The sequence below is a fragment of the Mirounga angustirostris genome, unplaced genomic scaffold (assembly GCF_029215605.1).
Source record: "Mirounga angustirostris isolate CCGP_5_RB_7025 unplaced genomic scaffold, mMirAng1.0.hap1 SCAF_8, whole genome shotgun sequence".
NCBI lineage: Eukaryota > Metazoa > Chordata > Mammalia > Carnivora > Phocidae > Mirounga > Mirounga angustirostris.
The window spans coordinates 140,875,807-140,891,097 of record NW_026991716.1 but is presented as its reverse complement, the minus strand read 5'-3'; the positions used below and the strand labels follow the sequence as shown (position 1 = coordinate 140,891,097).

The 15,291-nt window shown below is 42.0% G+C and overlaps 1 pseudogene; it reads left to right on the top strand.

The window, feature by feature from the left end:
• The first annotated feature begins 290 nt into the window (after positions 1 to 290).
• LOC123837319 (small ribosomal subunit protein uS2-like) lies at positions 291 to 1,294 on the top strand (annotated as a pseudogene).
• Positions 1,295 to 15,291: the final 13,997 nt, after the last annotated feature.

Sequence of the window (15,291 nt, the reverse complement as noted above, 5' to 3'; positions counted from 1 at the left end):
AGATTAGGAGAGATGGCAATGTCATCTTAGGCATAGAAACTAACAGAGTCAAGCAAAATGAAGAAACAGAGGAATATGCTCCAAACAAAAGAACAAGATAAGATCCCAGAAAATAAGTATTAGTGAAATAGAGATAAGTAATTTACCTGATAAAGAGTTCAAAGTAATGATCATGAAGATACTCAGCAAACTCAAGAGAAGAGTGGATAAACACAGTGAGAATTTTAACAGAGAGATGGAAAATATAAGAAATTTCCAAGCAGCTTTCCAAGCTGCTCAGGGAAGGGTCCATACGGCGTTGTTTTGCAAAGGGAAACTTTCACAAAGTCCAGAGTCCTTGATGTCCTGCAAATGAAGGAGGAGGATGTCCTCAAATTCCTTGCAGCAGGAACCCACTTAGGTGGCACCAACCTTGACTTTCAAATGGAACAGTACATCTACAAAAGAAAAAGTGATGGTATCTACATCGTAAATCTGAAGAGAACCTGGTAAGACCTTCTGCTGGCAGCTCAGGTCTTCGTTGCCATTGAAAACACAGCTGATGTCAGTGTCATATTGTCCAGGAATACTGGCCAGCGAGCTGTGCTGAAATTTGCTGCTGCTACCGGAGCCACTCCTATTGCCGGCCGCTTCACTCCTGGAACCTTCACTTACCAGGTCCAGGCAGCCTTCTGGGAGCCGAGACTTCTGGTGGTTACTGATCCCAGGGCTGACCACCAGCCTCTTACAGGGGCGTCCTATGTTAACCTGCCTACCATTTCTCTGTGTAACACAGACTCTCCTCTGTGCTATGTGGACATTGCCATCCCTTGCCACAACAAGGGAGCTCACTCAGTGGGTCTGATGTGGTGGATGCTGGCCAGGGAAGTCTGTGCATGCGTGGCACTATTTCCCATGAATACCCATGGGAGGTCATGACTGATCTCTACTTCTACAGAGATCCTGAAGAGATTGAAAAGGAAGAGCAGGACGCTGCTGAAAAGGCTGTGACCAAGGAGGAACTTCAGGGTGAATGGACGGCTCCAGCTCCTGAGTTCACTGCTACTCAGCCTGAAGTCGCACACTGGTCTGAAGGCCTGCAGGTGCCCTCAGTACATATTCAGCAACTCCCTACTGAAGACTGGAGCGCCCAGCCGGCCACTGAAGACTGGTCTGCAGCTCCCACTGCTCAGGCCACTGAATGGGTAGGAACAACGACTGAGTGGTCTTAAGCTGCTCTTCCACAAAGGCAAACAAAATGGAAATAGAAATGGAAAAGGTTGATGGAAAATAAAGTTTGTAAAAGTCAAAAACAAAAAAAAGAAATTTCCAAGCAAACTGAACAATACAATACAATAATACAGTAATCGAACTAAAAATAAACTAAAGGGGTTCAAGAGCAGACAGGATGAAGAAAAAAAAAGGGGATCAGTGACATCACCCCATCAGAAGAGCAAAAAGCAAAAAGAATGAATAAAAGTTAAGATAACTTAGGGGATTTAATGGGATAATCTCAAGCACAATAAAAGTCACATTATAGAAGTCCCAAAAGGAAAAGAGAGAGAGAAAGAGACAGAAATTGTTTGAAGAAATGTTGGCTGAAATTTCCCTAACCAGGGGAAAGAAATAGACATCCAGATCCAGGAATTCTGGAGAGTTCCAAAAAAGGTGAACCCAAAGAGAAATACACCAAGTTACATTATACTTCAATGTCAAAAGTTAAAGACAAAGAGAGAATCTTACAAGAAGCAAGAGAAAAACAATTTGTTATGTACAAGGAAACCATCATAAGACTGTTAGCAGACTTTTAGCAGAAACTTTGCAGGCCAGAAGAAAGTGACACTGTATATTCAAAGTGCTGAAAGAAAAAATTTCCAACCAAGGGTACTTTATCCAGCAAAGTTATCATTCAGAATTGAGGAAAAGATAAGAGTTTCCCAGAAAAACAAAAGCTAAAGGAGTTATCACCAATAAACTGTTCTTAAAGGGACTTCTTTAAGCCAAAAAGAAAGGATACTAAATAGAAATAAGAAAAATGTATGAAAGAATAAATCTAACTGGAAAGGTAAATTTACAGTAAAGGTAGTAGATTAATCACTCATAAAGCTAGTATGAAGGTTAAAAGATGAAGTAGTAAAAATAATTGTAACTATAGTAATTAAGGGATACACAAGATAAAAAGATATAAAATATGACAACAAAAACAAAAGACATGGAGGAAGTAATAAGGTTGAGTTTTACAATGGGAATATAAAATGGGGTAATGGATGGGGAAGAGCTTTAGAAAGCATTAGAAACTTAAGTTTTTATCATCTTCAAGTAGATTGTTATAAATATAAATTTTTATATGCAAGCCTCATTTCAAACATCAAGCAAAAACCTATAATAGATACACAAAAGATAATGAGAAAGGACTCTAAGCATACCACTAAAGAAAGTCATCAAATCACACACAAAGAGAGCAAAAGGAAATAAAGGAACAGAGGAACTACAGGACAGCCAGAAAACAATTCACAAAATGGCAATAAGTACATACCTATCAATAATTACTCTAAATGTAAGTGTACTAATTCCCCAATTAAAAGACATACCAGTGGCTGCATGAATGTAAAAAAAAAAAAAACAAGACCCATCTATACGCTAACTACAAGAGACTCACTTCAGATATAGGAATATAGTGAGGCCGAAAGGGAAGGGAAGGGGAAAAATTTCCATGCAAATTAAAACCAAAAGAAAGCTGGGGTAGACATATCAGACAAAAAAAGAAGTTAAACAAAGACCGTAATAAGAGACAAAGCAGTGCATTACATAATGATAACAGGGTCAATCCAACAATGGGACATAACATTTGTAAATATTTATGCACCCAACATAAGAGCACCTAAATATACAAAGCAAATATTAACAGATCTAAAGGGAGAAATAGACAGCAATACAATAATAGTAGGAGATTTTAATACCCCACTTACATCACTGCATAGATCATCCATACAGAAAAATCAATAAGGAAACATCAGTCTTAAACAACATGTTACACCAGATGGACTTCATAGATATATACAGAACATTCTATCCAAAAGCAGCAGAACACATTCTTCTCAAGTACACATGGAACTTTCTCCAGGATACATCATATGTCAAGCTACAAAACAAGTCTTAAAAATTTTAAGGAAATTGAAATCATATCAAGCATCTTTTCCAACCACAGTAGTATGAAACTAGAAATCAATCACAAGAAGAAAACTAGAAAGGTCCCAAATATGTGAACATTAAACACCATGCTACTGAACAACCAATGAGTCAATGAAGAAATCAAAAGTAAAATTAGAAAAACACCTTGAGGCAAACTGAAAATGGAAACACAACATACCAACATTATGAAATGCACCAAAAGCAGTCCTGAGAGGAAGTTCATAGTGACAAATGCCTACCTAGAGAAATAAAAAAAAAATTTTTCAAATAAACCAAACTTTACACCCCCAAGGAACTAGGAAAAGAACAAATGAAGCTCAGTTAGTAAAAGGAAGGAAATAACAAAGATCAGAGCAGAAATACATGATTGAGGGACTAAAAAGACAATAGAAAAGATCAACGAAATCAAGAGCTGGTTTAGAAAATAGGAACAATATTAACCTTTAGCTTGACTCACCAAGAAAAAAGAGAGAGGACTCAAATAAAACAGAAATGAAAGAGAAGATGCTGCAACTGATGCCACAGAAATACAAAGGATCACAAAAGGCTACTACGAAAAATTAATTATATGCCAATAAATTGGACAGGCTAGAAAAAATGGATAAATTCCTAGAAACATACAACCTTCCAAGACTGAATCATGAAGAAATAGAAAATTAGAATAGACCAATTACTAGTAAGGACATTAAATCAGTCATTTTAAAACTCCCTACAAACAAAAGTTCAGGACCAGACAGCTTGACTGGTGAATTCTACTCAACATTAAAAGAATTAATACCAATCCTTCTCAAGCTCTTCCAAAAAATAGAAGAAGAAGGAAACACTTTCAAACTTATTTTACAAAGCCAGCATTACCCTGACACCAAAACCAGACAAGGACACTGCAAGGAAAGAGAACTACAGGACAATATCCTTGATGAACATAGATGTAAAAATCCTCAACAAAGTATTAGCAAACTGAATTCAACAATATATTAAAAGGATAATACACCGTAATCGAGTAGGGTTTATTCCAGGGATGCAAGGATGGTTCAACATCTGCAAATCAGTCAATGCAATCCACCACATTAACAAAATGAAGGATAAAAATCATATGAACATCCTAATGACTGTGCTGAGATGCAGAAAAAGCATTTGGCAAAATTCAACATCTATTTATGATTAAAAAAAAAAATTGTCACATAGAAGACTCCTTGCATTCGAAGTGCTCACTGCTCTGGTGGCCCAGCCAGCATCTGGTGCTGTGGGGCAAGAGATGGCCCTGGAAAATATAAGGGCATGGAGAGATAGCACTTTCCACAGGAACTCATGTTTCTCTTTTTCATCCTCATACCCATGTTTCAGGTAAGGACACTGTAATTCAATAAAAGTAAAACAACTTATCCAAGGTCCCAATTTTTGACTCCTTTACCTCATGCATGAAATCAGACATAATACCATAAACTATAGGTGTTTAAGATATATGGATAGTATGACCCTCTTACTGCTGCCCTAGAGATAAGGTGAGTAAATAGTGAATTAATGAGAAGCTCACAGACAAAGCATTTGCTTTCACACAAGTCACTGAACAGATAATTACAGAACATCAGCTATGGGACAGGTATTAGGCTGAGAACTGGGGATTGAAAAGAGGACCAAACCTGCCATCAAAGAGTTTACAGAGTGTGACTGGGGAAAGAGAAGTAAGACCAGCAACTGTGCTGCAGGTCTCCATACTGCTCACGTGATTCCTCAGAAAGGACATGGGTCCCCTCACTTGTGGGAACTAGGAAGTCCTGTAACTTGCATCCAGAGAGTCTAGACTGTGGAAAATTTGGCCTGAAAGGCAAGTTATGATTCTTGGAAGAGACCTAAACAGAATCCTTCAGAAGTCTAAGATTTTACTGCTTACAAGCAAGATTATCTATCTCCCCTACTTCTAAGGTTAAAATCAAAATTCTTTTGCCTGTTACCACTGACATTTTAAGAAAATTAAATTTTCTTAAAAGGCCGGGCGCCTGGGTGGCTCAGTTGGTTAAGCGACTGCCTTCGGCTCAGGTCATGATCCTGGAGTCCCGGGATCGAGTCCTGCATCGGGCTCCCTGCTCGGCAGGGAGTCTGCTTCTCCCTCTGACCCTCGTCCCTCTCCTGCTCTCTGTCTCTCATTCTCTCTCTCTCAAATAAATAAATAAAATCTTAAAAAAAAAAATTAAATTTTCTTAAAAGGCCAAAATGCAGAGAAGTGAGGGACTGGAGCGTACAAGGAAGGAAGATGGACAAGACCCTTGATTCATGTTTTGGGATCATAAAATGCAAACTGAAATCAATGCAGAACTGCAGGTGCCCTCAAATGTCACCACTGGGGAACTCGACGGGATTAGAAGCAGCCTCTCTTCAAAGACAAGGCCTCCAGCTGTTCATGCAGGGACTTCACGAAGCATCATGGGAGCTAGTGTGGCCCATGCCACACGGTGTGCCCTGGACTCATTCCAGGTCACGTCCCAGTCCCGCCCTTTCTTGGTCCACATCAAACCCCAGCTCCTGAGGGCTGAGATTTTCTGTCTGTAAAGCCTTGCCTTGGTGTAGTAAATACGTGCTGAGGACAGCCTTGCTTTTCAAGCACTTACTCTCACCTACTTTCCTTCATCCATATCTCCCAAAATAATCCTTGGGCCCCCAGCCCCAGGATCTGCCTTTGGCCCTTCCTGGCAGACCTGTTCTGCAGAGATGGACGTACCTCTTCTGAGCGGCCCTGACTCTCCTCTACCCTGAGAAATTACTCCAATTTCTGAGCTCAAAGCCCTCCAAACATCTTCCTTTCTCGCCTCACCTGGTGTGGGCCTGGTCTACAGCCCTTGGGAATGTAGAGAGTGTGATCCTTGCACCTCTAGGCATCCCTGTCCTCCCCTCTCCCCACTGAATCAGCTCTGACATGAGCATCTTGCAAGTGCCTATGTTCACACCCATGAGGCTATCAGCCCACCTGCCAGGAACCCATGGTCGCCCAGCCAACACTGTTGTGAAGGGGGGGTTCTGCCCACTGCTCAGGGGCTGAAGTGCTGTGTTCTTCAGTCACATATCTAGCTCAGACTCACAGACGGCTCCCGGACAGATCATGCCTGAGGAAACCCATGGAAATACAGATAAATCAATCACAGTGATGACCCACAGCATCCATCTACTCCTGCCTCAAGCAGCCCCTGTCTCTGTGTCACTGCCCCAGCCCTGAACAAATGACGGAACACACAAAGCAGCACACAGACCTGTGCACCCGTGTGCAGACCAGAAGGCCCTCCCTGGAGACACCCCCTCGTGCCTCATGATCCATCAGCCCTGCTGACAGCCACCAAGCCAGACGGCTCTGAAATTTAGTAATGAGGGCAATTCACTAAAACCCTCTCTCAGAATAGTCTTCAGACCTCCTCTCAGTTAAAAGAAGCCTAGGACATGAAAGAAGAAAAAAATGAAGATTTCCAGTCTAGGCTATTTTCAAGCCTCGGTGTTTTTAGTAAATATTTACTTCCTCCCAATTTCCGTAGGGGTAGAAATCAATACAACTAGCTTCTGCAGAAGACTCTTTACTCCAACCGTGGGGAGTCTAGTTTCCTTTCAGAAAATCCGTGCTCATGCCGGGGTTTGCCCTGACAGAGACCCGGTGACCACACGGACTTGTTTTAAAGGGAAACATGCAGAGAAAGGAAAGAACAAGGGAGAAAAATATGCCAGGTCCCTAACTAGTGTTTCTAAGTTTTAGGATACAAACTAAAATTTATGCTAGTCCTCTTAGCAAAGGCTTCCCCACTGGAAGTTCGAAAACACAAGAAACTTTCTCTTGGATGTTCTGAACTCAGAAAAACATGACCGTCACCAGACCCCCATTGAGACTTTTGAATCCTGAAAGACCTCACTCCTCCACGTGGGGTCTTCCCAGCAGGCCTGGCAGTACAGGATTTAGTCTGCATGTCCCGCTTGATCAGAGATCTCTCTTTCGGACGAGCGGGCCAGAGGTTCAGCACCAAGGGTAACCGCTCTACGAAACCTCAGTCAGCCTGGGAAATTAGTGAGCTGTGAGTCCTCCATACTAACGGAAGAAAACGCAGACCAAAGCAGCCTCCTGATTGTTGACTGAAGCTAATGGGAATTGACAAATTGTTTCCTGTCCCACTGGGCAAGACATCTACCAAATTTTAAATTTCAATTGTATGAGAAATTACTTCTGCAATTCAGCCAGCAAGAGCACATCTAACTGTGTTTTTTTAATCTTATCAGAGTGTGACAAAAATCAAAAAATTCATAGCTTTGTGGCAGCCACATATGAATGCACAAGTTTAGAGAATTTTAATGTATGAATGCAACCCGCATATTTGCTGGGCTCATCCAAGAGTATAGGATTCTCAGATCGCTGCAAGGTAGCTTATAAAATCCCATTAATTTCCTGCCTAAAGGAACATTGAGCAAGACTCCTCTCCAGACGACACAGGCCCATTTCTCCAGAGCACTCAGGTGGGCCCCTCCCTTCGGGTTCTCATCTTTCAAAGTTGTTCTGAGGCTCAGTGTCTAGGAGGGGTGTCCTTCCAGGTCAAAGCCCAGAATGGAGGCTTTCCATCAATAGCTTTGCAGAAAATATGCACCCCTGCCCTCTCTGGGAGTCCCTGCCATTCCGTTAGGACTCAACGTTGTGTAGAAGCCTAAGGTGAGACAGAATCTGCTTCACCAGCTTCCAGATCCTCACACCTTTTCCCTAAAAGCTATCACCAGACACACTCTTCCAGCAGCACAGGCTGAGTGCATGAGTGTGTCTTGTGTTTCTAGGGATTGACAGACGAGTTAGGAGGTAAAGAACAAAGCAAAATAATGACGGGCAACATTCATCGAGTACTTATGTATGTCAGGCACTGCGCCATGCTCTTTGCCTGAATTAATTCAGTAACCATCCCCACAACCCTTTGGGGTAGAGAGTGTCGCCAATCCCATTTTACAGATTAGGAAGCTGAGGCAAGAGAGGGCTGGGAGGTACCTGAGGTCAATAGCTGTGAGAAGCAGAGCTGGGCTAGGAGCCCATTCTCCCAACCTGCACACCTGCTCCAGACAGCAGGGTCACCTGAATGTGCTTCTCGTCCAGTGTGTTTGGGTCTCTCTTTCCCTTTTGGTGCATTTTAGGCACTTTCTAATTCATATCTGGGGTCAGGAGCCGCTTCTGATAGATGGTCACACCCAGGCCCCCGAGAAGGAGGACAGCAACCTGAAAGTCCTCCTTAGGCCCAAAGAGAACTGTGTACGGAACCTGACTCTCATGCCCTCCCCCCACCCCCCATCCCCCACCCCCCGGCGCTGGCACTGAGACTCAGGTGACTCTTTTTCAAGATTTATTTATTTATTAGAGCGGGGAGGGGCAGAGGGTGAGCGAGAGAGAGACTCTCAAGCAGACTCCCCACCTAGTACAGAGCCTGATGTGGGGCTCGATCTCACAACCCTGAGATCATGACCTGAGCCAAAACCAAGAGTCAGACGATTAACTAACTGCACCGCCCAGGCGTCCCTGGAGTGTCTCTTTACTGTGGCACAGCCTTGCCTATGATGTGGGGCAGGGACTCGCTCTACTGAAGGCTGGGGAAGGCAGGGAGACATCCTGCAAACCCACTTAGCACGTGGATATCTCAGGAGCTGCCCCACTGCCCAGGCTGGACTGTAGTCCACACAGACACCAGACATCTCCAAGTGTCTGCAGGTCTCCCAACCTGAGACTCTGCTCAGAAATCTTCATGCAAATGAGATCTTTCATGTTGTCTCTGAGTTGGTAAGAAATCAAGTAGAAGATTATTTTTCTTCCATGGTTCAGAGCTTGAAAATTAAACAAATTCGGAAGCTGATAAACTCAAATAACAAGAAGAAAATGTTCAAGAAGAGGAAGTCAGACTGAAAATGTTAAAGGATGTTACCGTTGATAGAATTATAAAGTTTTCAAATTCAGAAGGGACCATAGAGAATATTAATCTGGCTACCTCGTTTTATAGGTCAGGACACCAAGATCTGACGTATAAAATAGATCTTCTCGGCGGAAGCAGCAAAGCCGATGTCTGACGCAGGACTTCTCCTGCAAGCTCAAGGCAACTTCCACTCAACCACATGCCTCTCAAAAGAGATGTAGCCTTTGAGAACAGGGTTCATATTTTCTGAGGTATAGCTGTTTTCTTTAAGGAATAACTTATTTATTAACATCTCTCTGTTGAATATTTATTAAGCAATTGTGATGTGCCCAGCAGCCCAAGGCATCATGAAGATGACATTAATTATGAGAAGTATAAAAATGTTATATATGGGGGGCGGAGCAAGATGGCGGAGGAGTAGGAGACCTGGATTTCGTCTCCTCTCAGCAATTCAGCTGGATAGGGATCAAACCATTCTGAACACCTACAAACTCAACAGGAGATCGAAGAAGAGAAGAGCAACAACTCTCTCATCAGAAAAGCGACCACTTTCTGGAAGGTAGGACATGCGGAGAAGTGAACCCGAGGCGATATTCGGGAGGATACATGGCGGGGGAGGGGCCTCCGGCCGCTTCTGGCAAGTGATAGAGCCGCGGGGCACAAAATCGGAACTTTTAAAAGTCTGCTCCGCCGAGGGACGTCACTCTGGTGGCTAAGCGGGGGGTGGAACCCTCCGGGACAGTGTGGTCTCAGGACCCTCGGGGTCACAGAAAGACCGGGGGTGCCTGAGTGCGGCAGAGCTCCCGGGTATCAGAGCGGGAAAGCTGGCTGCAGAGAAGGAGCCCAGGCGCGGGCTCTCAGCTCGGGGTCGCCATTGACCGTGATCCGCGGCCCAGTCGGGCCCCTGCCCCTCCAGCAGGGACCCCACAAGCGGCAGATCCGGGGAGACTCACCTTCCTCCCCCGGGAGGAGCCGCGCGGGAGGGCACCGCAGGGATCTGCTGGGTTTGGAGACTCCACCCGGGGTCGGGGGCCAGAGATAGAGGCGCGCAGTCGCAGGCCGGGTGAGCACAGAGGGCGGCCGGAGACCGGGAGACGGGAGTGACTGACGGCTTTTCTCTGGGGGCGCACTGAGGAGCGGGGCCCCGAGTTCTCGGCTCCTCCGGAGCGGAGATTGGGAGGCCGCCATCTTCACTCTCCGCCTCCAAAGCTGGACGGAAAGCTCGCAGGGAACAAAAGCCCCGGAGAGCAAACCGAGCAGATTACTTAGCCAGGAGGGGGCAAGGGCGGGGCACTTCCGCCTCCGGCAGAGACATTTGGAAACCACGGCAACAGGCCCCTCCCCAGAAGATCAGCGAGAACAGCCGGCCAAGACCAAGTTTACCGATCAATGAGAACGGCAGAACTCCAGCGCTAGGGGACTACTGCACATAGAATTCACGGCTTTTTTACCATGATTCCTTAGTCTTTTAAAGTTAATTTTTTTTAACTGTCTTTTTGTCTTTTTATTTCTTTTTGAATTTTTCTTTTTCCCTTTTTCACCCAACATCTTATCAATCCCTTTTTTTAAAAAAAAGAACATTTTTATTTTTCATTTTTAGAGTCATATTCTATCCCTTCATAGTAGTTACCCATATTTTTGGCTTATATATATAAGTTGTTCTCTCTTTAAAATTTTGAGATAGTTTCTTCTAACAGATTAAAATATACCCTAAATCTCTAGTATATGGTGTTTTCTATTCCCCTGCCTGATCACATCTTCTCCCTTTTTTTTTCTTTTTCTTTTTTCTTTTTTTAAATCCTCTTCTTTCTTTTCTCAAACAACTTCTTATCAATTCCTTTTATAAAATTTTTTATAATTTCCATTTTTACACTCATATTCCATCCCTTCATCATATCAACCCTTATTTTTGTACATATATAAGTTTTTCTTTCTTTAAAATTTTGGGAGGCACTTTCTTCTAAAAGACCAAAATACACACCAAATCTAGTGTGTGGCACTGATCTATATACCATATAGATCATATTTGATCACATTCTGGTTTTTCTTTTGTTTTTGTTGTTTTGTTTTGTTTGTTTTTGTTTTTGTTTTTATCTTTTTCTTTTTTTTCTTTTTCTCTTTTCTCTCTTTCCCTTTCTTATCCCACTACTTCAGGTCTTTTCTGATTTTTTTAGAGTATATTTTCTGGGGACATGGTTACTCTGCTAGCATTTTGTTCTCTCATTAATCTATTCTCCTCTGCACAAAATGACAAGACGGAAAAAATCACCTCAACAAAAAGAACAAGAGGTAGTACCGACTGCCAGGGACCTACTCAATACGGACATTAGTACGATGTCAGATCTAGAGTTCAGAATCATCACTTTAAAGATACTAGCTGGGCTTGAAAAAAATATGGAAGTTATTAGAGAAACCCTTTCTGGAGAAGTAAAAGAGCTAAAATCCAACCAAGTCGAAATCAAAAAGGCTATTAATGAGGTGCAATCAAAAATGGGGGCGCTAAGTGCTAGAATAAATGAGGCAGAAGAGAGAATCAGTAATATAGAAGATGAAATGATGGAAAATAAAGAAGCTGAGAAAAAGAGAGATAAACAACTACTGGATCACGAGGGCAGAATTCGAGAGATAAGCGATACCATAAGACGAAACAACATTAGAATAATTGGGATCCCAGAAGAAGAAGAAAGAGAGAGAGGGCCAGAAGGTATAATGGAGCAAATTATAGCAGAGAACTTCCCTAATTTGGGGAAAGAAACAGGCATGAAAATCCAGGAAGCACAGAGAACCCCTCTCAAAATCAATAAAAATAGGTCAACTCCCCGACATCTAATAGTAAAACTTACGAGTCTCATAGACAGAGAAAATCCTGAAAGCAGCTCGGGAGAAGAGATATGTAACCTACAAGGGTAGAAACATTAGATTGGCAACAGACCTATCCACAGAGACCTGGCAGGCCAGAAAGGACTGGCAGAATATATTCAAAGCACTAAATGAGAAAAATATGCAGCCAAGAATACTCTATCCAGCTAGGCTGTCATTGAAAATTGAAGGAGAGATAAAAAGCTTCCAGGACAAACAAAAACTAAAGGAATTTGCAAACACAAAACCAGCCCTACAGGAAATCTTGAAAGGGGTCCTCTAAGCAAAGAGAGACCCTAAAAGCAACATAGACCAGAAAGGAGCACAGACAATATATGGTAACAGTCACCTTACAGGCAATACAATGGCACTAAATTCCTATCTTTCAATAGTTACCCTGAATGTAAATGGGCTAAATGCCCCAATCAAAAGACACAGGCTAACAGACTGGATTAAAAAACAAGATCCATCGATATGCTGTCTGCAAGAGACTCATTTTAGACCCAAAGACACCCACAGATTGAATGTGAGGGGGTGGAAAACCATTTACCATGCTAATGGACACCAAAAGAAAGCTGAGGTGGCAATCCTTATATCAGACAAATTAGATTTTAAACCAAAGACTGTAATAAGAGATGAGGAAGGACACTATATCCTACTTAAAGGATCTATCCAACAAGAAGATCTAACAATTGTAAATATCTATGCCCCTAACATGGGAGCAGCCATTTATATAAGGCAATTAATAACAAAAGCAAAAAAACACATCGACAACAATACAATAATAGTGGGGGATTTTAACATCCCCCTCACTGAAATGGACAGATCATCTAAGCAAAAGATCAACAAGGAAATAAAGACTTTAAATGACACACTGGACCAAATGGACTTCACAGACATATTCAGAACATTCCACCCCAAAGCAACGGAATACACATTCTTCTCTAGTGCCCATGGAACATTCTCCAGAATAGATCATATCCTAGGTCATAAATCAGGTCTCAACCGGTACCAAAAGATTGGGATCATTCCCTGCCTATTTTCAGACCACAATGCTTTGAAACTAGAACTCAATCACAAGAGGAAAGTCAGAAAGAACTCAAATACATGGAGGCTAAAGAGCATCCTACTGAAGAATGAATGGGTCAACCAGGAAATTAAAGAAGAATTAAAAAAATACATGGAAACAAATGAAAATGAAAACACAACTGTTCAAAATCTTTGGGATGCAGCAAAGGCAGTCCTAAGAGGAAAGTATATAGCAATACAAGCCTTTCTCAAGAAACAAGAAAGGTCTCAAGTACACAACCTAAGCCTACACCTAAAGGAGCTGGAGAAAGAACAGCAAATAAAGCCTAAACCCAGCAGGAGAAGAGAAATCATAAAGATCAGAGCAGAAATCAATGAAATAGAAACTAAAAGAACAGTAGAACAGATCAACGAAACTAGGAGCTGGTTTTTTGAAAGAATTAACAAGATTGATAAACCCCTGGCCAGACTTATCAAAAAGAGAAGAGAAATGACCCAAATCAACAAAATCATGAATGAAAGAGGAGAGATCACAACCAACATCAAAGAAATACAAACAATTATAAGAACATATTATGAGCAACTCTATGCCAGCAAATTAGATAACCTGGAAGAAATGGATGCATTCCTAGAGATGTATCAACTACCAAAACTGAACCAGGATGAAATAGAAAACCTGAACAGACCTATAACCACTAAGGAAATTGAAGCAGTCATCAAAAATCTCCCAAAAAACAAAAGCCCAGGGCCAGATGGCTTTCCAGGGGAATTCTACCAAACATTTCAAGAAGAATTAATACCTATTCTTCTGAAACTGTTCCAAAAAATAGAAACGGAAGGAAAACTTCCAAACTCCTTTTATGAGGCCACCATTACCTTGATCCCAAAACCAGACAAAGACCCCATCAAGAAGGAGAATTACAGACCAATATCCCTGATGAACATGGATGCAAAAATTCTCACCAAAATACTAGCCAATAGGATCCAACAGTACATTAAAAGAATTATTCACCATGACCAAGTGGGATTTATCCCTGGGCTGCAAGGTTGGTTCAACATCCGCAAATCAATCAATGTGATACAATACATTAACAAAAGAAAGAACAAGAATCATATGATCCTCTCAATAGATGCAGAAAAAGCTTTTGACAAAGTACAGCATCCTTTCTTGATCAAAACTCTTCAGAGTATAGGGATAGAGGGTACATACCTTAATATCATAAAAGCCATCTATGAAAAACCTACAGCAAATATCATTCTCAATGGGGAAAAACTGAGAGCTTTCCCCCTAAGGTCAGGAACGCGGCAGGGATGTCCACTATCACCACTGCTATTCAACATGGTTTTGGAAGTCCTAGCCACAGCAATCAGACAACAAAAAGAAATCAAAGGCATCCAAATGGGCAAAGAAGAAGTCAAACTCTCACTCTTTGCAGATGATATGATACTTTATGTGGAAAACCCAAAAGACTCCACCCCAAAACTGCTAGAACTCATACAGGAATTCAGTCAAGTGGCAGGATATAAAAATCAATGCACAGAAGTCAATGGCATTCCTATACACCAACAACAAGACAGAAGAAAGAGAAATTAAGGAGTCGATCCCATTTACAATTGCACCCAAAACCATAAGATACCTAGGAATAAATCTAACCAAAGAGACAAAGGATCTGTACTCAGAAAACTATAAAATACTCATGAAAGAAATTGAGGAAGACACAAAGAAATGGAAAAACGTTCCATGCTCATGGATTGAAGGAACAAATATTGTGAAGATGTCAATGCTACCTAGAGCAATCTACACATTCAATGCAATCCCCATCAAAATACCATCCACTTTTTTCAAAGAAATGGAACAAATAATCCTAAAATTTGTATGGAACCAGAAAAGACCCCGCATAGCCAGAGGAATATTGAAAAAGAAAAGCAAAGCCGGCGGCACCACAATTCCGGACTTCAAGCTCTATTACAAAGCTGTCATCATCAAGACAGCAATGGTACTGGCACAAAAACAGACACATAGATCAATGGAACAGAATAGAGAGCCCAGAAATGGACCCTCAACTCTATGGTCAACTCATCTTCGACAAAGCAGGAAAGACTGTCCAATGGAACAAAGACAGTCTCTTCAACAAATGGTGTTGGGAAAATTGGATAGCCACATGCAGAAGAATGAAACTGGACCATTTCCTTACACCACACACAAAAATAGACTCCAAATGGTTGAAAGACCTCAATGTGAGACAGGAGTCCATCAAAATCCTAAAGGAGAACACAGGCAGCAACCTCTTTGACCTCAGCCAAAGCAACTTTTTCCTAGAAACAT